Source organism: Macrobrachium rosenbergii, chromosome 41, assembly GCF_040412425.1.
Source record: "Macrobrachium rosenbergii isolate ZJJX-2024 chromosome 41, ASM4041242v1, whole genome shotgun sequence".
Taxonomy (NCBI): domain Eukaryota; kingdom Metazoa; phylum Arthropoda; class Malacostraca; order Decapoda; family Palaemonidae; genus Macrobrachium; species Macrobrachium rosenbergii.
The window spans coordinates 56,545,735-56,568,932 of NC_089781.1; the positions used below are offsets into that span (position 1 = coordinate 56,545,735).

Genomic DNA, 23,198 nt, shown 5'->3' on the forward strand with positions numbered 1-23,198 from the left:
AAATAGATTCACAATGAAATTATTTTTAATTCTGTACATAAAAGATTATGATACAGTAATTCATATTTCATTGAGAGAGAGAGAGAGAGAGAGAGAGAGAGAGAGAGAGAGAGAGAGAGAGAGAGAGAGAGAGAGAGAGAGAGATGGTGTGTACTGTACAGCACAGTAGCTTGGGACGAGACTAAGTCTTGACAAGCTGGTGACGAGAGTATACAGTATCCTTGAGTTGCTTACGTATGAAATTCAGTTTTTAATTATTTTTACAGTGATTTACGATGAAACATCAACAGTGATAAGATATTCTCTTATGTACCACTCCACGTGCCTTGTCCGTGCCTGTATTACTATTTTGATCTCCTATCACAGTAATATGCATAAAAAAAAAGATCGTTCTGAGAATCAGCTGACTGAAGCTGCTCACTACTAACGAAAGAATTAGGAAAATAATTTTTTAGTTGCTAAAAGAAACAAATTTGTCAATGAAATTATTCTTAATTCTGTACATAAAAGTTTATGATACAGTAATTCATATTTCATTGAGAGAGAGAGAGAGAGAGAGAGAGAGAGAGAGAGATGAGAGAGAGAGAGAGAGAGAGAGAGAGAGAGAGAGAGAGAGAGAGAGATGTGTACTGTACAGCACAGTAGCTTGGGACGAGACTGTATACAGTATCCTTGAGTTGCTTGCGTATGAAATTCGGATTTTAATTATTTTTACAGTGATTTAAGATGAAACATCAACAGTGATAAGATATTCTCTTATGTACCACTCACATGCCTTGTCCGAGTGCCTGTGGGTATATCTGAAGCTTCAGTCCTTGCACGTCGGTCTCGCAAGCCGTTCTTCTCACGTAACATGATGAAACATCATTGTTTTCCATAATATGGCTGCCGATATGGTGGTACTTTTTAATTTTAATTTTTTTCGATGAATATTTCTGAAAAATCCAGCGATGCAGTGAAGCATCTTTTGTTTAATTTCATTTTGTACTGAATTATATGTCATAATGCAATGAACCAACAGTACTAGCAGATATTAATAATTATTAATGGAATTAATGAAATATTTGGGTCTTCATATATATCGCGACTATTTTTGAAATTTCCGGAAAATCCAAGCTATATATTTTCTCTTATAATATACATACGTAATGGAAAAAATCCGCGAAGTCGTGAATCCGCGATAGTTGAACCGCGAAGTAGCGAGGGTTCACTGTATACATATACGGTAGCCTAACCTACTTTATACTGTACTCTATATTCACATATTAACATCGTATGATACAAACATCAGCATAACGAATATGCATCTTTTCTATGGATCTTATAAAATGTTATGCTTTACTTCACTGTATCTAACAATATTATGTATATATTCTGATATTGCTTATGTATTATAAAATGCGATCATAGTGATCAATGTTTTGGTTTAGAAATCGATTACTTGGTAAGTTTATTTCGCCATATTTAATTCTGTTTAGAGAGCTTTTCTCGCTATAAGTTAACGTATGAATCTCTAGATGCGTTATTTATATTGGGCAAGGTTATTTTTCATTATATGAAGTGTTTTTTTTTATAAGGGGCAAGGTTATTTTTCATTATATGAAATGTTTTTAAGTCAAAATATAACAAATAGTCTTGTTGTGAAATTAATTTAGCTATTTTTTTCGTTAATAGATAACGTTGACCGTTTGTGGGCATGCATGTTGTGTGTAAAAAAATTAAGATTCCATTCAGTATTTTCACTCGATTTCTTCATAATAAGGGATTTTGACAAAGGAAAAATCTATTTCTGAGGAGGCCCGTGTCACCCGGTGAAATTCCATTCTTACACACGAATTTCTAGGTATAAATATTGCTAAATATACCAGAGAAAAAGCTTTCAGGAATGCTGGAGTTACTACCCCAGATCGAGCATCTTCAATGAAGACGTTGGTATAACCAAGGGTGAGTGAAGGTATCACAACCACAGAGCCACACTCGGCGACTCCAGCGCCATCTGAACTCATTCCAGACTAGCACCACCCGAGGCTTGGCATGAGCCAGTAGGGCGAACCTGCTTCTGAAAATACTCCAGGGAGGTCACCGGGTGACAGGGCCTCCCTCAGAAATAGATTTTTCCTTTGTCAAAATCCCTTTTCTGAGTTCAGCCCCGTGTCACCCGTGAAATAGTGTCAAAGAATCATGCCAAGACTGCAAAGCTACAACCAAATATAAAAGGTGATCAGAAGGAAACACATGCTATGGAGAAATAGATTTAATTAATATATCTCAACAATGAAAATTGGACTTAACTATAGGTAAACACTGGTGGAATAAAACACCCAACATCATAGAGGTACAATGAAAATGTAAACTTAACCTAGGAACAAAGTAGAATGACCAAAATACAGTACAATTAGGGGTAGAATAAAGGGCCCCTACAGTCCAATAGAATAACCAGTAATTATAAACTTAAACCTAAGAACAATGAGATATATATATATATATAAAGACAGAAATGAGGTACATGAAGCAAAATAAAACAACTTCAGTACCTCTGACTTAATCTAAATCCACAACATATCAAATCAATCCACAAGACAAACAATAGCCAGGTAATACCAGTATCGATTATGAGGAGCAAGGCAGTGAGGCATGATTGATCCAGAAAAGGCAGGCAGTGAAATAAATGAGGCAGGCGGGGGGGAAAGGAAAGGGATAAGGATAATTAAGGTGGGGAGATGACACTCCCCACAGCCACTGTTGAAAACTTCAGAGCTTGAGTGATTTTAAATAGTGGCGTTTAAACACTAGAGGTGATTTCCATCCTGTATACTTGGTAAGTTCAGTAAAATCCATATTATAAAAATAATTAGTGGAGGTAGCTACTGCTCGGATATCATGAACCTTTGGGACTGAATCCGGGTTAAACTTGTTTAATAAAATACAGAATTTGTTGTCTTATAGCGTTTAACGAGAGAGTACCACCTTTCTCCTTGATAAAAAGAGGACCCGAATTAAACTGTGGAGTTCTTTGTAGGTAAGACTTTAAGGTATATACTGGGCATAAGGACTGGTCCTGAGGAAGAGGCACCATCTTCCAGGGGGACCACCTGTCCTGAGGGTCTTCATTCTTTGCTAGGAACGTATGATCAGGGGAAAGGAGGACTTCTCCGGACGGAAGGAAATCAACATGATCATCACCTCTAGTGAGGGCCGATAGCTCTGAAATTCTGGCACGTGAAGCCAAGCTAATCAGGAAAAAAGGTTTTCCTTAACAGATCCAGATATGAGCATAGAGAATTATCAATGTCAGTGGCTAATTTCAAAACATCGTTGAGGAACCAGGTAACGGAATGTGGGCGTGTTACTGGTCTCAAACGGGCACATGCTCTAGGGATGGAGGAGAAGTATGAATCTGTAAGGTCAATTTGGAAACCGTACAAAAGTACCTTTTTTAGGGCTGATTTAGCTGTAGTAATTGTGGCCGGGGCAAGGCCTTTTTCAAACAATGACCTAAAGAAAGTAACCGCTAGGTTGGTTGTCATAGTTTGAGCTCCAGATGCCTTTAAAAAGGATGCCAATTTTTTTACTGCTGAGTCATACTGTCTGAAAGTAGAATCTCTCTTATCAGATTCCAGAAACAGAGTGTTGATGGGGTCAATGTTTGCTCCCTTCTTTGCAGCAAACTTTATAAAGTCAATAAAACCAGGGCATTCTGAATCCTTAAGGAAGCTGACACAGTCTTTGTTTGCACTACTTGGGTCAGTCTGGGTTTGGGTATCTGATGACACCGCAACTTGAGTTCCTGGAGCAGAGGGAACCAGTTGCTCTTCGGCCAATAAAGGGAGCTACCAGAGCTAGTTGGCGTTGAATGACCTGAGTTTGTGCAGAACTTTCAACAACATGTTTATTGGAGGAAACAGGTAGATCCTTTCCCAACAGTTCCCATCTATGGACATCGCATCCGTGGCGAAAGCCTGGGGGTCCAGGTTGGGAGCCACGTAACAGGGAAGCTTGTGATTGCTCTCCGTGGCGAACAGATCCACCTGGAGGCCCGGAACCCGGCGGCGAATCCAGTTGAAGGAGTCCCCGTCCAGAGACCACTCCGTCTCCAACGGAGTAGTCCTGGACAGGGAGTCCGCCACCACGTTCCGCACCCCCGCTAGGTGGGTGGCTGACAGATGCCAGCCGTGCTTGTTCGCCAAGGAGAAGATAGCTACCATCACCTGGTTTACGCGACCTGATTTGGAGCCGCCCCTGTTGATGCAATGAACCACCACAGCGCTGTCCAACACAAGCCTGATGTGAATCTGGCCGGCGGGTCGAAGTTTCTTGAGCGTTAGAAACACTGCCATAGCTTCCAAGGTGTTTATATGAAACTGTTGGAACATTGTAGACCACGTTCCTTGAACTTTTTGCTTTGGTGAGTACCCTCCCCAACCGCTTAATGAAGCGTCCGTGTGGATTACCAACGCCGGAGGGGGAAATTGGAGTGGAACGGACTTCGACAGGCCACTGGCTGTGGACCATGGCCGGAGCCTTGTCTTCAAGATTCATGGGATTGAAGAGACCCTGTCTCTGAGCCTGACATTGGCTCGTCTCCGCCACACTCTGTTTATATCTTTTAGTTTCGCTTTCAAGAGCAGGTCCGTCACTGAGGCGAACTGAAGGGAGCCGAAAATTCTTTCTTGAGACCGGCGGGATGCTGCTTTGTCCTTCAAAAACTTCCTGGTAGCGGCGGCAATCTCCTTCCGCTTGGGCGGCGGGAGGGACAGCCTGTACGAGGTCAGGTCCCATTGGAGACCTATCCACTGGAACCGGGATTCCGGAGTCAGGCGGGACTTCTCCCTGTTCAACTGAAAGCCTAACGACTCCAGGAACTTGATCACTATGGTCATAGCCTTCCGGCACTCCTGAACTGTCGGAGCCCAGATTATCCAATCGTCCAGGTAAGCCGCCAGGGAGATTCCCCAGGACCGTAGCTGCTGAACGACTGTTTCCGCCAGTTTCGTAAAAATTCTGGGGGCTACATTGAGTCCGAAAGGCATGACTCTGAAGGAGTAGGCTTGTTTCCCGAGTTTGAAACCCAGGAAGGGAGAGAAGTTCCGCGCAACTGGGACGTGATAGTAAGCGTCTGAAAGATCGATAGAGGTGGTGACGGCTCCACGCGGAAGTAGAGTCCGTACCTGAGCTACCGTAAGCATGCGAAACTTGTCGCATCTTATGTAGCGATTTAGACGTGACAGATCTAGAATCACTCTTTGTTGACTGGAATCTTTCTTTGGAACAGTGAACAACCTGCCTTGAAATTTGAGGTGCCTTACTTTCTTTATTGCTCTCTTGTTGAGAAGCTCCGTCACAAAATCCTGTAGGGTTTTGGAGGGGGGTTGGTAAAACCTGGTCAAGGGAGGGGGATCCTTGATCCAGCTCCAACCCAGACCTTTGGACACAATACTGTGTGCCCAGGGGCTGAAGGTCCACTGGTCTTTGAACCAGTAAAGGCGACCACCTACCTGACTGGTCTCAGTGGGAGGAAGAGGGTTTGCTTCCTCTACCACGGCCTGATTTTCCCGAGAGGTGGATCCAGCTCTGCCTCTGTATGGGGCATGACCTCTGCCCCCTTGCACTTCTATTAAGGCCATGAAAGACCCCACGGCCCTCATAGGTGGAGTTGTACGCCGGGAGGAGGCGTGCGATGGTGCAGCAAGGGGTTGGGCTGGTTGAACCAGCACGTATTGGTGGGGTTGAGCCTTGGAGGTGGAGGTTGGCCCACCGCCGAGACTGGGACAGCCTGAACCACTGTCTGGGGATGAGGCCTCCTGTGCCTCCTGAAGCGTTTCCCGACTTACCCTGGGAACTGCCAGCTTGGTAGTTTTCCGCTGAAGGCGGAAATACCCCACCGAGCGTAGGCTTTGATTAGCCCTAGTAGCCTCGCTCAGGACCTTTGAGACTTCGTCCTCTGGGAAGAGATTAATCCCCAGATGGAACTCTTCATGAGCTTATTAGGCTCATGACGAATGGTGGCATCTGCGAAAATGAATTTGCGGCACTCCATCTTTGCCACCATGAAGTCATACAGGTCTGACTGAAAACCTGCTAACAGGGATTTAGCCAGAACCTGGAAGAGCTGTTCGTCTGCACAGGAGACGGCGACCGCCTCTGACAGACACAAGGAATTCAAAGACCGGCTCAGTCTTGTCCTTGCCTCGAACTCCACCCTCAGGAGAGCTTCCGGAAGTTTGGGAAGTTGCTCGCTGAACTGCGAGGACGCACAGAAGGGATCTAATTTACCCACTGTAAAAGTGGATGGGGCGTCTCTCCAGAACTCCTCACCTCCCGGGAATACCAGGGATGTGGAGTCCGTCTCCCTGAGCTGAGGCAAGGGTTTGCCTTCGAAGCAAGCCTGAGCTGTCGCCAAAGCAACTTTATTCAGGCAGGGAGTGGGCAACCTATCTCCCAGGGAAAACATCGTATAGTTGCCCTTGAACGGAGTGAGTTTTGTATTCTCCGCTTGCCACTCCGTAAGAATGCGAAGCAGAGCCGATTGGGCCTGTTCCCTAGGGAAGATCACCATCTCCTTTGGGACCTTGTCTGATCGTACCCAGGCCTCCTCCGTCAGCCTAACGAAGCCTGGGTAGGGGGGCAAGAGGTCTGGGGCGAAGAACTCCAACTCCTCCAGACGTCTCGTGCCCAAACCCTCGATAGTTAGGGTATCCTCATGGCGAATGGCACGGAGAGCAAAACGCCACGGGTTTCCAACATCTAAAGGAGGGAGGGAGGCAGTATCAGGGATCTGATAGCTAGGTCCGGCACCGCCGGAGCGCGCCATATCGGCGATCAGATTCTCATGACTCTACAACCTATCAGCAAGCTTAGAAAGCTTGGAATCAACCTCCGACGAGAACTTAGCCAGTAACATCCCCGCAAATGCCTCAGGGTCAAAGGGAGGCTGGCGAGGAGGGCTGGGTCTGGCCGCCCTCTTACTTGCTCCTTTGCCCGAGGTTCCAGATTTGCTCCCGGAGGCCAGAGGTGCGGAAACCTTTGCCTTCAACGGGGGGAAAGGGGATGCCTTGCGGGAAGACGAGGACTTAAAGCCCTTCGCCTTCCACGAAGTCTTCAACTTGGGGACAGTAGATGGAGCACTGTCCCTCAAGATAGAAGACTTAGAAAAGCCCTGAAACGAAGAGGTGGATGATGAAGGGGAATCAAAGAGGGCGCCCGCCCCCGCTGCCTCACTTACCTCACCACCTACCTGGTCCTGCTCTGTGTTCATGGGCTCTAAATCCAGGTTCAGAGCGGCGACGTCCTCCGAAACCCCCGCGTAGAGTGTCTCATCTAGGAGTGGCTGGGTCACAACCCGGATCTGTTCGATGATAGGTGCAGCCACTTCAGCTGGTACGGCCGCAGCAATCCGGGCTCCGGGGTAGAGAAGATCTCTCCACTTCTCGTCGAGGACGTATGGCTTCCCCGACGGAACGTTTCTCCCAAACCCAGCCACCCAAGCGCGGAGGGACTCAAGAGACTCCTTCTTGGAGGACTCATCGGCCTGAAAGGGGGGAGCAGGGAATCAAAGGGAGGCTAGAAAAACACCTTAAATAACATAAGACACAATATATAGCAACATGGTAAGCAGAAACTAACATGCGGATGGAAAGCAAACAGCTTACCGACTTGTCCTGGGTGCACCCGCAAAGAGCAAAGCACACCTCGCAGCCCTCCGGGTGCCAGACAATCAGATCGTCGAGCCGGACCGCACAGCCAGCGTGGGTCCGACATACCATGTGTCCATAGGGTTGTTGAAGAGTGGCGGTGCACCCGGGCTCCTCACAACGAACAGTCTGTAAGTGGAAGCAGTAAATGAGCTTACCTTCCTAAGGAACTTAAACTAAGCAGGCAAGGGTATTTCATTTAACCACTGGAGTACTCCGGTGGAATGAAAAAACCTTGTCAGAGACGGGCCTACTAGAAAGTAACTTAAAATTAAGGTAAGCAGGAAAAACCCCCCCGACTGCCGGGATATTCCGGCAGAACGAGGGAGCCGAATCAACGGGACCTTCACCGCAAGGGATGCCGGGAACAGGACGGCGGAACCCAAGGGTAAAATCACCGGACTCTATCACCATCATGAAATAATAAATACATATCCGACGGCGGGGTGAGCCGCCGGGAAAAATAAAACAATGCATATCCGACGGCGGGGTAAGCCGCCGGGACAAGTAAATAAACACACACATATCCACTGGCGGGGTGAGCCGCCGGGGAAATATATATATATATAAACATATATAAGATGGTAACGTAATTGGTTAACAAAAATATATATAAATCCACATTCCCCGGAGTCCGGTACCACCCTCTCCGGGAATCTCAAACCCCTACCGTAGAGAACAAAAGAAGGGTGAGGCTACCAAACACCACAATCCACCAGGGCAGATGTAAGTGCCAGTCAACCCAACTAGAGTATCCCGAGCGCCGGAGCGAACATGGAACAAGGCTGAGAAGAAAAACCCTGAGGAGTTCGAAAACCTGCTCGATCCTAGGAGAGCGGGCTAACGAAGCATAGAGCCCAGCAACGTGTCACCTGGAACCAGCCCTGGGAGGGAGCGAATCCCTCGACCAGGAAAGATCCACAACTCGGAGTGGAAGTTGGACACCGACATCACCCGCATGAGAAGATGACGAGAAGCTGGACTCAAAACAGGGTAGAGGGGATGGGTGGGACAAAGAAGGGAGTAGGCCAGAGCAAGGAGAAACAGGAGACTGGGGAGAGGGTCACCCGCTCAACTGCATGATACCCAAAATCATGGCCTACACCGAAGGCAAGGGAGGGAAAAAACGACTAAGACCTCTATACTCTCACCCTACACATAGACGTAGCCTATGACACAAAAATAAAAAGGGGGGGGAGAAGGAAAGGGGGGAAAAAGGAACAGGGAGAGAAATTTCCGAGTCGAAAACCAGCCAGAGCCGAACGCAAGGGAGTGCTAAAAAGCATGGAGGAGACACACCCACCGAAAAAACTTCGACCCCTCCGTAAAGAAGAGGGAAGAGAGTAGGGTCTCACTCCAACACCCAAGCAACGGACAGGAGGGCACGACAACAGAAACTCCCTCAACCTGCTGACCCTCTCCTCTCGCCTAACCTAACTCAGGAGAGCAGGAGGTCAAAGGTGTAATAAAAGCCTAACATACACTAGGCTACAAAAACAAGATAACCAAAATAAATCACCATATGTGTGCAAAAATATAAAATAAAATAAAATAAAATAAAATAATTATATGCTTGTGTTCGGCGCATAGCCTAACCGAGGGAGGCGACAGGATGAGCCTGACGTCCCCACGGAACTAGACAATGCAGGTTAACAGCATGATGTCGAGCACTAGCAAAATAATAATAAAACAAATTAATACATAGCTAAACTTTCCAAGAGGAAACATCCTGGGGAGACGCCTAAGCGGGAATATAACGGGAACCCGATGCGGGAACCCCTAAGGTACGGATCAAAAACATTATTGTTAGATAGAAACCGAAACAACCCAGCTTAGGAAAAACCACCAGGATGAAACCTAGGGGGAAGGATAAGACATGAGCCGACTAGGAAAAACCCAAACAAAACAAGCTGGACGGGTAAATCTCGCGGACAACATGGCTGGCTGGGGGACGCCGTAGCGTCATAACAAAGCCACGTATAATAATAAATACGAGCTAAGACAGCCAACTGATCAAAAAACAACCCCACAATAAGATGGTACTTAACTTGGAAACGGTAAAGCTGCTCGACGACATGTTGCAGATGAAAATAAGCCAAACACGATGCCAAACAAAAAAAGCAAGCGTCACAATCAAGTGCTAGAAATGGAATGAGTTCAGATGGTGCTGGAGTCGCCGCGTGGCGGGCTGGTGAGCATGGGCGCTGGTACGGCCCCTCGCTCTTCCCGGGGATCTTGACATGGGGATGTCTATCGAGTGTGGCTCTGTGGTTGTGATACCTTCACTCACCCTTGGTTATACCGACGTCTTCATTGAAGATGCTCGATCTGGGGTAGTAACTCCAGCATTCCTGAAAGCTTTTTCTCTGGTATATTTAGCAATATTTATACCTAGAAATTCGTGTAGAATGGAATTTCACCGGGTGACACGGGCTGAACTCAGAAAAGAGGTTTACACATTTATCTTTTATCGGCATGAAAACAGCAGTAATATGTGTTCTTTCATGCCCAGTAGTTTTGATTAAAATACTCTCTCTCCAATTTCATTTACGGTTCATCCATGTTGCTGATGCATGATAATTTATGGTCTTTGCCGATATTTTGTCCATAGCGAATAAGGGTATAATGTAAAAATATATCAGTCCTATTCTACTTAATGCCATTTGTAACATAACTACGGTAATTGCTTACTACTTTACGTTGGTTGAAATACAAAGAAAACAGTTGTTGTTATCTGATTTGGTCATGAGCAAAACAACATTTTCTCGTTCGGTTGTTTATGGCTGTATGCATTTACGCAAGAGTATAACGTTTAACAATACTTTTATCATTCTCTTTTACTTTTTTAACTAGAAGATGGGATAAAGAGGTGGAGGAAAAGAAGTTGGTCTATTGTAATTTGGTCTCTCTCACTGCCTGATTGTACACTGCTGCCTGCACCTGCATGAAATTTAAAGATATTTTATAAATATTGTCATGTTGGTATTACGGTAATTGCTTACCCCAACCTCATCACAAAATCAAATTATCGTAAAGTGAGTTATTGTAACTCGAGCACTACCTGGTTGCCTCACCTACACTCCGGTCCATCTCCAAACATACGTACAAGGATCTTCGAAGGACACGGCACTACAGCAAGAAGTGCATGCCATGCTGAGCAAGGGTGCTGTAGAAGTCGTGTTGGACCAGTCTCCAGGCTTTTACAGCCGTGTCTTTCTCATAGAGAAAGCCTCAGGGGAATGGAGACCGGTCATAGACCTCTCTCCCTTGAACCGTTTCGTTCGCCAGACTCGGTTCAGGATGGAAACAGTGCAGTCCGTGCTGGCCTCCATCAGGGAGAACGACTTCATGCTTACGGTGGACCTGAAGGATGCGTATTTCCAAATACCCATTCATCCGTCCTCTCGCAAGTACCTCCGCTTTGTCCTCGGGGAGACGGTCTTCCAGTTCAGGGCACCTTGCTTCGGGCTCTTGACCGCTCCCCAGGTGTTCACGAGTCTTCTCTCTCGTGTCAGCTTGGGCCCACTCGCACGGGATACGTCTTCTGAGGTATCTTGACGACTGGCTAGTCCTGGCGGGCTCTCGCTTGCAGTTGCTACAGGACAGGGATCGGCTCCTTGAGTTTTGCCAGGATCTAGGGATCGTGGTGAATCTCGAGAAGTCAGATCTCATCCCCAAGCAGAGGATAAAGTACCTGGGCATGCTGATAGACACGGTGGCAGCAAAAGTCTTTCCCTCGGACTCTCGTATCAGCAAGTTCAGGCAGGCAGCACAGCTGTTCCTGTCACGACAGGAGCAGCCAGCCCGGCAATGGCAAGTCGTCATCGGTCACCTGTCATCTTTGGAGAAGCTAGTACCTCACGGGCGTCTTCACCTGCGGTCTCTTCAGTGGAGACTGAAGGAGTATTGGTCCCAGTCCCGAGACTCCCAGTCCTTCCTCATCCCTCTTTCCGAGGAGGTGAGGGAGGACCTTCGCTGGTGGTTAGACGACAGGAACCTCTTGATAGAAGTATCCCTGCATACTCCCCCTCCAGACATGCTACTGTTCTCAGATGCATCGACCGAGGGATGGGGCGCACACCTGGAGGAGTTGCTGACTTTGGGAGTGTGGCACCAAGACGACAAGCGCCTTCACATCAATATCCTGGAACTCAAGGCAGCCTTCGTGGCCCTCCAGGAGTTCCGGGATCGAGTGATGGGACACTCCGTGGTCCTGATGAGCGACAATACCACGGTAGTGGCATACGTCAACAAGCAGGGGGGCCTGGTGTCCCTCCAGCTTCATCAGTTGATGATGCAGGTGCACGAGTGGGCCACGGCTCACTCGGTAGAACTGTCAGCTAGGTACATTCCAGGCAAGAGGAATGTTGTGGCAGACAAGCTCAGCCGCCAGAACCAAGTGGTAGGAACCGAATGGTCCCTCCACTCGGAGGTAGCGGAAAGGCTGTTCGACCTGTGGGGCTGTCCAGCCATCGATCTGTTCGCCACCCAGCACAACAAAAGGCTCCAGGTCTGCTTTTCTGTCTTGCCTGACCCATGGGCCGCTGCAGAGGACGCGTTCCAGCACCTGTGGGACAACCTCGACGTATACGCCTTTCCCCCCATTCTGTCTGATTCGCCGAGTGATGATCACCCCGAATCTCAGAATGATTCTGGTGGCACCCAAATGGCCCCAGGCCGTTTGGTATCCAGACCTGCTAGCTCTCCTCTCCGAGGCGCCGAGAGAGATTCCCCCTCTGGCCCAACCTGCTGTGCCAACCCCATGTAGAGCGGTTCCACCAGGCAGTTCATTCCCTGTCTTCACGGCTGGAGGTTATCCACCATCTCTTGCAAGCGAGAGGCTTTTCGCGTCGCACAGCAACAGAGATGGCAGGATACCTCAGGTGATCCTCCGCAGCGGTATACCAGGGAAAGTGGTCAGCCTTCTGTGGTTGGTGTTGTCGAAGGGGTATTTCTCCGGTCGGAGCTACTGTTCAGTAGGTCGCGGACTTCCTCGTCTTCCTTCGACGAGAGAGGCTTCTCTCCGTTTCAGCCATGAAAGGCTACCGCGCCGCGCTTGGCCTAGTCTCGCGCCTGAAAGGAGTAGACATCTCTTTCGAGATATCTCTACTAATGAGAAGCTTCGAAAGGTCTTGCCCACCCAGGGATCTCAGGCCCTCTGTGTGGGATGTGACTCTCGTCGTAAGGAGCCTGACTCGTGTGCACCGTACGAGCCTTTACAAGAGTCGTCAGACAGGGATCTGACCCTCAAGACCGTCTTCCTGCTAGCCCTAGCATCGGCGAAGAGAGTTGGCGAACTTCACGGACTTTCCTTTGATGTTAAACACTCGAGGGGATGGGGATCAGTTACGCTTGATTTCGTCCCGGATTTCGTAGCGAAGACTCAGAATCCTTCGGTCCCTGATGCACGGTTCGAGTCCTTCACGATCCCCTCCCTAGAGGACTTTGTAGTTAATGAACCAGATGAGAAGCTTACTGTGTCCTGTTAGAGTGCTGCAGCACTATCTGAAGAGGACTTGACACTTCCGGCCGACGACTCTTCGTTAGTACTGGCTCGACCAAGAAAGAAGTGTCCAAGAACGCCATCTCTTTCTGGCTTCGTGAGATGATAAGGAGAGCGTACTCTACTGCAGGAGAAGACGACACCGGTACGCTTCGTCCGAGAGCTCACGAGGTCTGCAGCATTGGTCCGTCCCTCGCATTCCGGAAGAATATGTCGATGTCATAGGTGCTGAAGGCGGGTGTGTGGTCCCAGCAGACTACTTTCACCTCCTTCTACCTCCGGGATGTAGCACACAAGTCCTTGGACACTTTTTCCTTGGGTCCTGTGGTAGCTGCTCAACAAGTTGTGTAACTTACCCGGCTCCTCTAACAGGACAGGTTACATCTCGCCTAAGTTGTACGGTTGTGATTGGGAGAATGAATGTGGAGTGACTGGCCTCTCTTCTTTCTCCCCATCCTGGCTCTCTTCCCACGGGCAGGGAGCGGACGTGCCGTTACAAGCTGGATCTGGCGGTCGATGCAGGTAAGCACCCAACGGGAGCACCCAATGCTTGTATTTGCCTTTATGTCATCCGACATCAAGTTCTTCCTAGCCTACTTTGCATGAACTGACGTTTCCTCTTTCACGCAAAGGGACCCAGAAGTTTGATCCTGCGTTTCTTACAACCCGATCTTTTGTCAGAGGCAGTTTTTTCCCTTCCTCCCTCTCACGACCAGGAAGGGAAGACAAGGTGGTGAACTCCAGTCAGTTCATAGAGACTCACTCAGATTCTTCCCTCCAATCAGTAAGTCTCCTAATGTAAAGGACCGAGGGTTTGTTTATTGTGTCGGAACAAATCACAATTTTTAAAGTAAATTGTATTTTTCCTAACTATGCAAACCCGAGGTCCTTTACACTTTATGCCCACCTCATGCCACCCCTCAATCTGATACCTGGGCCGAGAGGCAAATTGGAATGTTTACATCTGGGCAGGCGGTACTCCCGCCCCCCCGGACAGTAATCAACTGCCTAACCACCTTGTTTGAAGTTCAACGGCCGTTTCCAGCCTACGCCTGAAAGTAATCCCTAATGTAAAGGACCTCTGGTTTGTGTAGTTAGGAAAAATACAATTTACTTTAAAAATTGTGATATTGATGGATGTTCGTTTTGCAGCCTATGGTGAGCAGCTTCTGCGTGATTGTTTGTCTTATCTTTGTCATTTAGATAGCGTTGATAGACATTCTACATGTTCAACGGAAAACGGGTAAAGACGTCTGGCATTGCCCCTTCAGTTCATTCTTCCAACGTAATTGTCTTCTAACCAATCCAGAACTTGAAGTTATTATGGAAGCTCATCAGCCAGATCTGCAACAGCAGCAGTAGTACATTCTGGCAGAAGAAATGCTGAGGCAATTATCATTTTAGCACTCAGAGCAAAATTGGCATCAGTATTATATTGCTGAGATAATCCCAGAGATGTTCATTTTTTGTGTACATTTTGAGCAAAGTGGAAAAAGCAGCCCCAAATTTCAACAGATGGGAAATGATATTGAAGACTTATGAAATACCATTTCCTTCTCACGAGTGTTCATAGAACTATAGCTAGGCATGACTCCTTGACATGCTTCAATTACATTTCCTGAGCACTCATTAATCACTACAGATGTTTGTTCTCTTGTTTCTGTAGCCGGCAACTTTATTTTTGAAATTGTTTTTTCTTTTTCCACTGAGCTGGGTCAGTGTTATGCGCATGCTCGTTTATATGTTTTACAATTTCATCATTCTTCACATGAATTCCCGTCTTGCATAACCTTCTTTCGCATCTCCAGAAGTGTATGACATTATCAGCATAAAGTCTGTCAAAAACATATATACCCATCACTCACATATTTCTCTTTTCCGTGTTGTGAGTGTGTCTCAATTGCCATTGTAGAAGAGGTATTGTTACTGAACATTCTACAATGTAAACTTAAACTTTATTATTTCCCAAAAAGGTGATTTTTTTTACGATTATTAGGTGTTGTTGTACATGAAATAGCTTACATCCATTTAAAATAATTACATCCATTAAATAACATATTTGTAAAAAGGAAACAATCCAACTGGCAAAGTGCCAGCCCTTATAGACAAAGTAACTACTGATAAAGAGAGAGAGAGAGAGAGAGAGAGAGAGAGAGAGAGAGAGAGCATTGGGTAGTGAAAGTTCTGCAGGAGGGATACTCTATTCCCTTCAAGTAGAGGCCTCCCTTAGTCAACACACCCGTGGCATTGACGGCCTTCTTTGTAGGATCGGAGAGGTTTTCAGCCATCTCAGAGGAAGTCTCTTCCCTCCTCAGAAAAGGGATGATAGAGGTAGTCGAAGATATTGGGTTGACGGGGTTTTACAACTGTCTGTTTGTGGTACCCAGGAGGATGGAGACTGGTTCTCAATGTGAGTGCTATGAATTTCTTCATGGAAAAGACGAAATTCCATATGGAAACAGCCCAATCCGTCCTGGCATCCATTCGTCAGGGAGACTGGATGGTCTCCTCAACATGTAGGATGCATACTTTCACATTCCCATTCATCAAGACTCGAGGAAGTACCTCAGGTAGCCAAGTGTTTCAGTTTCAAGCCCTCTGTTTTGGCATGTCAACAGCCCCACAAGTTTTTACATATGTTCTCGCTCCCCTGGCAAGATGGCTCCATTTATTGGGCATCAACATCTTGCGCTATCTGGATAACTGGTTACTTCATTCATCCACGAAAGAACAGTGCATGGAGGACCTTTGGAAAATCCTATCGCTGACGCAAGACCTGGGTTTATTGTTGAACCTGCACAAATCCTAGCTGACTCCTTCTCAGGAGATTCTCTATTTGGGGATGAAGATAGATGCTCAGAATTTTTGGGCTTTTCCACCCCACAGGAGAGTAGAAGACTGTCTGAGAAAAGTCGACCTGTTCCTAGCCCTTCGTTCTTGCTCAACCACCCAATGGATGAGTCTGCTGGGCACCCTGGCGTCCATGGAACAGTTTGTAAGGCTGGGAAGACTACACATGAGAACCATACAATTTTTTCTAAGGATCAACTGGGATTGGAAGATTCATCAAGACATGTGCATTTTTCTGATAATGCAAGAGATCAAGGAGGACCTGCGTTGGTGGAACTCCGCAGAAAAGTTGATGGAAGGGAAGTCTCTTCTCACTGTGAAACCTGGCCTAGACTACTTCTCCAACTCTTTGGATCTAGGTTGGGGAGCTCTCTGGGATGTGGTCTTGAGAAGAGAATAAGTTGCACATTAACCTCAAGGAGTTAAAAGCAATATATTATTTGGGACTACTAAATTTTTTAATGGAATCCGCACCAAGATGGTAACGGTACATGCGGACAGCATGACGGCATTAGCATGCATCAGGCTTCAAGGGGGAATTCCCTTACTCTCTCTCTCTGCGAGACAGCGAAGGATCTACTTCTTCGGGCAGATCTGAACCAGACAAACTGATGACATGATTCATTCAGGGGAAGTTCAATGTGGTGTTGGACGAACTGAGCCGTCACAGACAGATCCTCCCTACGGAGTGGACCCTGCACCGTCGTGTTTGTGCCGATCTATGGAAACTGTGGGGCGAACCAACCCTGGATTTATTCGCGACATCCAGGAATCATTGGCTTCCTCTGTTCTGCTCCCCTTTTCTGGATCCTCTAGCATGGGCGACAGACGCCATGCTACAGGGTTGGTCCAAACTGGATCTTTATGCCTTCCCTTCGTTTGGAATGATATGGGAGGTTCTGAACAAACTTCAGTCTCACCAGAACATCAAGATGACCCTAATACTGTAGCTCTGTTTTGGCCTTGGAAAGATTGGTTTGTTCATGAGACTTACCTGCCAGATATATATATAGCTGTATTCTCCGAAGGTCCGACAGAATTTCAAACAACGGCATTTCAGGAGGTTCCATCAGGTGGTTAGTACCCATTCCCGCCCTGGGAGGCAGGTATCAGGAACCATTCCCATTTTCTATTCAGATTTTCTCTGTCGCGGACTGTCAACACCTGTTGTCAGTTCCTCCGCCATTTGGATTTCAAAATTTGTTGTCACTTAAGTATTTTGGTTGTTTTTGGCATTCGACTGGATCTGTGACTTGGCATCGCTCTTTGTGGACCGTTTTTGATTTTGCTTTTGGCTTTTCTTATAATTAAGATGTCTTACCTCTAGCTATCGAGTCTGTAGCTTGGGTTGAATGTAAGGTGAGGCTATCAAGACTTTGATAGTTCCTCACTCTTTATGTATGATATGTAATGTTCAATGCTCTATGATAATCTGGTAATGAATGTGTGGGATTGTCTGAGGGTGAGTGGAAGAAATATGAAGCCTATATGCTTTAATTGGAGCGTGATAGGCTGAGAAGAAATCTTCCTCCTAGAGTGCATCCTTAGTTGGACAGTCAGGGTTTTCTCCTACTAGTAACCCTGTAGTAAATTTATTACTAACCCTGTAGTTTGTTGCTGCAGAAGGTAATTCCTGGCTCTTGTCTAGAGTCAATGCGTGCTCTTGAAACTAAAGTGAATGCAATTCAAACGCATAGTGTTAGTGCTTAGTGCCCCAAGTGTTGTGGAGGGGGCGTCAGATCGAAGAGGATAATGCCTCTAGGCCTGGACCTCTGTCGAACTCCCAGGACCAGGGAGGGGGCATGTCAAAAGCCGCATGAGGGTTATCTTTGGCTTCCCACCGATCTGGCGTCCTTCGGCAGGTCCTGATGACCTACCCAGGCTGCCAGGGATCGTGCTCAGCACGCATCCTGAAGGACCTGCTTTTGGAGGTCCGACACGTCCTCCCGCCTGGGTTGGAGCTCTCGGTTGGACTCTCGCCCTCTTAAGAGAGCTTAGAGGAGAGGGCGCTTCACGTCCTCTTCCTCTAAACGTTTGTCCTCTTCCCCTAAAGTTGCGTGGATATTCCTCTGCAGAAGAAATAAAGTGTTTTTCGAATGATCACTCTACTCGACCCCCTGTCGCGCTAAGGCAACTGGGCTAGAGCTTTTCCCCTGTGGAAGGAAGTGATACGTCTCTAAGCCCTTTCCTTCTCATCAGGTTCAGCCCTTCTCCCTGAGATAGTGGCTTCTCCAACGTTATATTGATTTTGTTGGGTTTGCAACAACAGCTGGATGCTCTCATGAACCTTTCAAGATCTTCTGCCTGTTAAGAGGTACAGACTTTCACCTTCGTCTCCCGGGGCAACGATATTGATGCGTCTGTCGGCCTAGAGAGAGTGTTTAGTGGCTTCCTATTCGTCTTCCCGAGTTGAGGTGTTGGCCTTTTCTCTTGTCTCGCGCCAGGATCTTGCTCTTCGTTGCTTCTCACGCTTCACGTCCTCACCTTGGCTTGAGTAGAGGCGTTCCATGGCGCTTCGCGCACGCCACGCTGTGACTCTCTTCTGAGTACTGAGCCACCAACAGGAGCCTCTATCCGTCACGCCATGACGCTCTCTCACTAGGTAAGTATAGCTTCAAGTCTTGTGTTGACACCGCTCCAGTTGTTCATCATGTTCTCAACTACCCGCTTCAACATCTGATGTCCTTCTTAATTTAGCCAGTACTTGATGTCCAGTACATTACCTAATTGGAACGATACAGAGAAGATTAGCATGGCTCTTACTTAGGATGACAAATAATCGTGAAGCGTTCCACATTTTTTATGTTTACTATCATATATACTCTAGCTGACGACTCCTTCTTCGTTCGCAGGAGTTCCCGCTTACGTGTCGGCCGAATCGGGTCTACTTTCACCACTCACTCAAGACCCACCAGCTGCGGAAGAACATCCTCTTTCGTCACAGCCTTTGTATGAAGAGAAACTTCTTTCGTCTTCTTCTTCCTCTGATTATCAGACTCTGGCTTTTTTTTTAAGGATCTGTTTCCTGAGACTTTTCAACCGTCGACTCCTCTCTCCACCTTCGCAGTTGTCTTTGTCTTAAGGGACGTTTGTGAAAAAATCGAAATAAAATTTTCTGGGATATTTTATATATGGCATCATACATATCCTGACTATCTTCTCAGAAAGTTTTATTTAAAAGTTCGCCACAGTTAGAAGTTATAAACAAAACAGTAACCTATCATAGTCAAATTACATTTTTGTCATATAATGTAATGATATTGTCAGTATATCGGTGGTAATTTCCTTTTAGCTATGAAATAATATCTAATGCGATCTATGGCAACCCTGTGGACATAACTCTTATGCGCAGTTGAAGACAGGAATGCCGTTAGGGCAGTCAGTGGCAGTCAGTCAGTAGCAGCTCAGAGCTTGACTAAGTATGACAAACGCTGGCCAACCTCAGCCTGTTTTGACACTGTTTCGCTTCATTTAGCTTCATTTAACCTGAAGTTATATTACTTTGCAGGTCTATTTTTTTGGCTTTTCATTATGTCATAAAAACATCAAACTGTGTAACGAAGAAATAAATACACAGAGAAGCAAAAAATATCGTTTTTCTCAAAACTAAAGTTATCGACATTCAAACTGCATCTCCTTCATAACGCTTGCTCCGATCTCAGATACAAAAAGTAAACGAAAGCTAAATGTTTGCATAACAAAGGGGCTTCCATGGGAAGCAACACGAGACCCGCACCACGAGAGAGAGTTTTTTTCCCGAAGGAATGTCACTTCCAAGAGAGGTAGCAAGTGACTCCCTTCATCTCCAGACTCCCTTTGCAGTGGCTTCATTTTGCTTCTTCGCCTGGAAAGAGTGAGGGGCAGACTTTTGGTCCCTCCTACTGTTATAGAGAGGTTACTTGATTCCCTTCCTGTCTCCTCTTTTTGTTTTTGTTTCCCAACTGCCTTCCTGTCAAACAGAAAATTGTTTGACCTGCTCAACAGATGTTCGAGGAGAGCAGTGGAACAGATCTTGGACTCCTGTTCCTCGGGTTTTTACTACAGATTGTTTCTAGTCCCGAAACTTTCAGTAGGCTGGAGACCCAACTTGGGCGTCAACAGGTCTGAACAACTTGGTCGGAAGGAAAAGTTCAAGATGGAGTCCTCTCTTCAATACTAGGAGCCCTTCATCCCCAGCAAGTCGATTGGATGGTATCTTTGGATCTCCAAGATACTTATCTTCACGCCCCAATTCATCCCGTTCGTGAAGTATCTCAGGTTGTCTTGGGGGACTAGGCGTACCAGTTCAGGGCTCTCTGCTTTGGACTCTGCACAACGGCCATACCACGTTGAAAACACCGCTTCTCGTCCGATCAGCGAAGTTAAGCAACGTTGGGTCTGGTCAGTACTTGGATGGTTGACCGCCTGGGAACACCAGATGCTGTTGGCGTCACATTTTGCTCGGAGGGTGTTTACACGTCTCATGAAAAACGCCTGCGATGCAGTTGCATCTGTCGCACGTCAGGATCTCACTCTACTTGGACGACTGGTTGATTCGAAGCGTCGTCGCGAAGGTATCTGGAGGACCTTCAGTTGACTCTGCAACTCGTGAAGTCCCTGGGACTTCTGGTCTGTGGAGAAGTCAGGCGCTGATCCCCTCACTGTCCATTGTGTCTGGGAATTCCAGATGGATTCAGCGGCTTTTATAGCGTCTCCGTCGCAAGAACGGCAACTTCTATGTACCTGAAAAGTTTCGGCCTTCTTGGAAAAGGAAACATGCTAGGTGAAGGAAGGAATGAGTCTGCTGGGGACCATTTCAAGAGCTGGAGAAGTTTGTTTTCTCCAGGAGTCTGCATCTCAGGCCTCTTCAGTTCTTTTGTTGGAGAACTGACAAAGCAAGGAAGACTTGAAAGAGGAATTGAGAATTCTTCCTTATAAAAGAGAATCTGTGATGGTGGCTCGATCCAACGGAATTGCAGAAAGGGATCTCCCTCAAGCTTCACTGAACCCCAACCTAGTGTTGTTTTTCCGACGGGTCGTCAACAGGTTGGGGGGCAACACTAGAGGGAGGAAGTGTTAGGAACCTGGAGAGAGGAACAGGTGTCCTGACACATCGACTTCAAAGATTTGGCGGCTATCTTTTAGCTCTCCAATTCTTGAGGTCCAAGTTTGCAATCTGGACCAGTTCTAGCAAACTCGGACAATACTACTTGTTCCCTGTTCAGCCTTGCAAGAGAGATTATTCTTTGAGCCTATGCTCAGTCAACATTTCGATTCTCACAAGTTTTGTTGCAGGGGCTCGAAAGGTTCGAGCAGACCTGCTCTGTTGGCGCCATCAACTCCTGCCGAAGGAATGGACCCTTCATCAGGAGGTTTGCCAAGATTTTTGGAAATTTTGGGGTCGCCATCTTGTGGATATTTTCCCGACCTCAAGAACAGCGAGGCTCCTCTATAAAGCTCATCTGTACTCTCAAGACCCTGGGGCAGTTGCGATGAGACCTGCTCTTCCTGGGATTGGACGGGAATAGATGTTTACGCCTTTTTCCCGTTCTAAATTCTGGGAGAAGTCATACGAGAGAAGTTCGCGGCCTCACAAGGGACGAGGATGACTCTCATCCCCACGTTTTGGCCTTGAACCACTGGTTCTCGGAGTTTCTCTTCTGGTTGGTAGACGTTCTGGGACCCTTCCTATGAGAGCAGACCTGCTCATACAAACCCACTTCACGAGATATCTTTGAATCTCCCGCTCTGAACCTGACTGCTTTCAGACTATCGAAACTTGGTCAGAGCGAAGGGTTTTTCTGGCCAGGTGGCACGGGCCATCGCTAGAGCCAGAAGTTCTTCATCTAAAGGATATATCTAATGCTAGTGAGCAACCTTCAAAGGTTGGTGTAGAAAGAAGGGTTTTTCCTCTTCCTCTATCACTGTGAGCCAGGTTGCGGATTTTCTCCTTTACTTAAGAGAAAAATTCGATATAGCAGTTCCGACTATCAAAGTGTTATCGGAGCATGCTTTCGATTGTATTCAGACACAGAGGATTAGCTTTGTCTGACAATAAGGACCTCCACGATCTTACGAGCTCTTTAAGACGTCCAAGGTTCCTCAGCTGATTTCCCCTGCTTGGAACTTGGACGTAATGCTCAAGTTTTTGATGTTTAGTCCTTTTGAGCCTCTCCACTCTGCATCTCTTAAGGATGTTACTCGAAAACATTCCTCGGCGAAGAGAGTGAGAGAAGTTCGAGGCCGTCATGTGGGCTTCAAGGAACACAATGCTGTCTATTCTTTAAGCCCTAAGTTCTTGGCTAAGAATGATAGGTCTTCTAACCCTTGGCCTAGACACTTTGAAAATAAAGGTTTAGCAGACCTTATTGGACAGGAACCTGAGGGAGTTCTATGTCCAGTTAGAGCTCTCAAGTACTACCTTAAAAGAACACAGGACACTCGTGGTCCATTGGATGTTTATGGTGTTCTGTGAGGCAACCAGTTAAACCTATGTCGAAGAATGCACTGGCATTCTTCATTAGGGACGTCATTAGGAAGACACACTCTAGTTGTGACGACTCAACTTCAAGTTGTTGAGAGTTAACATTTCGCTGGTGAGGGCAGTTGCTACCTCCATGGCGTTCAAGAAAAATATGGTACTCAGTGACATTTTTAGTGCCACATTTTGGCGAAGTCAATTCGGTGTTTGCCTCACACTCTTGGCAAGATGTTTAGGTAGCATACTGGGTCTAAAATTGCTTTTCGCTGGGACCATACATTGCTGCTTCAGCAACCTTGGGGACAGGGGTAACTCTGATCCTATCCCCTTTTAATTGTGTTTTTGTGGTTGTTGGGTCGACTACTGGAGGCAGTCTTCCCAATCCTTTGCAAACTAATGCTTTAGGTGTTGGTTAGGTGGTTAGTAATGCTCTTTTGTCCTCTTTGTATGGGCTATGATCTAGTCACATTGTGGTCACGCCCCGTTGACAGATCATCTAGAAGTCGCCAGCTATATAGGTCACTACCTCGCTGGGGTCTCTAGTAAAGCAGAAGCAGACTAGAGTGACAGTAACCACTCAGTCAGCTTTGCTATCAGATAAGGAACCAAAATAATTTTACCAATAATTGGTTTTTCCAGCAGAAAGCTGTCTCTACCCCCTCCAAAGGTGGTATTCAGCTATATATATATCTGG

The 23,198-nt window shown here is 46.7% G+C and overlaps 1 protein-coding gene, 1 non-coding gene and 1 pseudogene across 7 annotated transcripts in view; all 3 read left to right on the forward strand.

The window, feature by feature from the left end:
* The window catches only part of LOC136826868 (transmembrane protein 39A), a 371,219-nt gene that overhangs the window by 58,364 nt on the left and 289,657 nt on the right, over positions 1-23,198 (forward strand). The window lies entirely within an intron of this gene.
* Positions 18,745-18,845, forward strand: LOC136827277 (U6 spliceosomal RNA; annotated as a pseudogene).
* LOC136827261 (5S ribosomal RNA) lies at positions 20,355-20,473 on the forward strand. The gene has a single exon (XR_010849791.1). It is a non-coding gene; the product is annotated as a 5S ribosomal RNA (ribosomal RNA).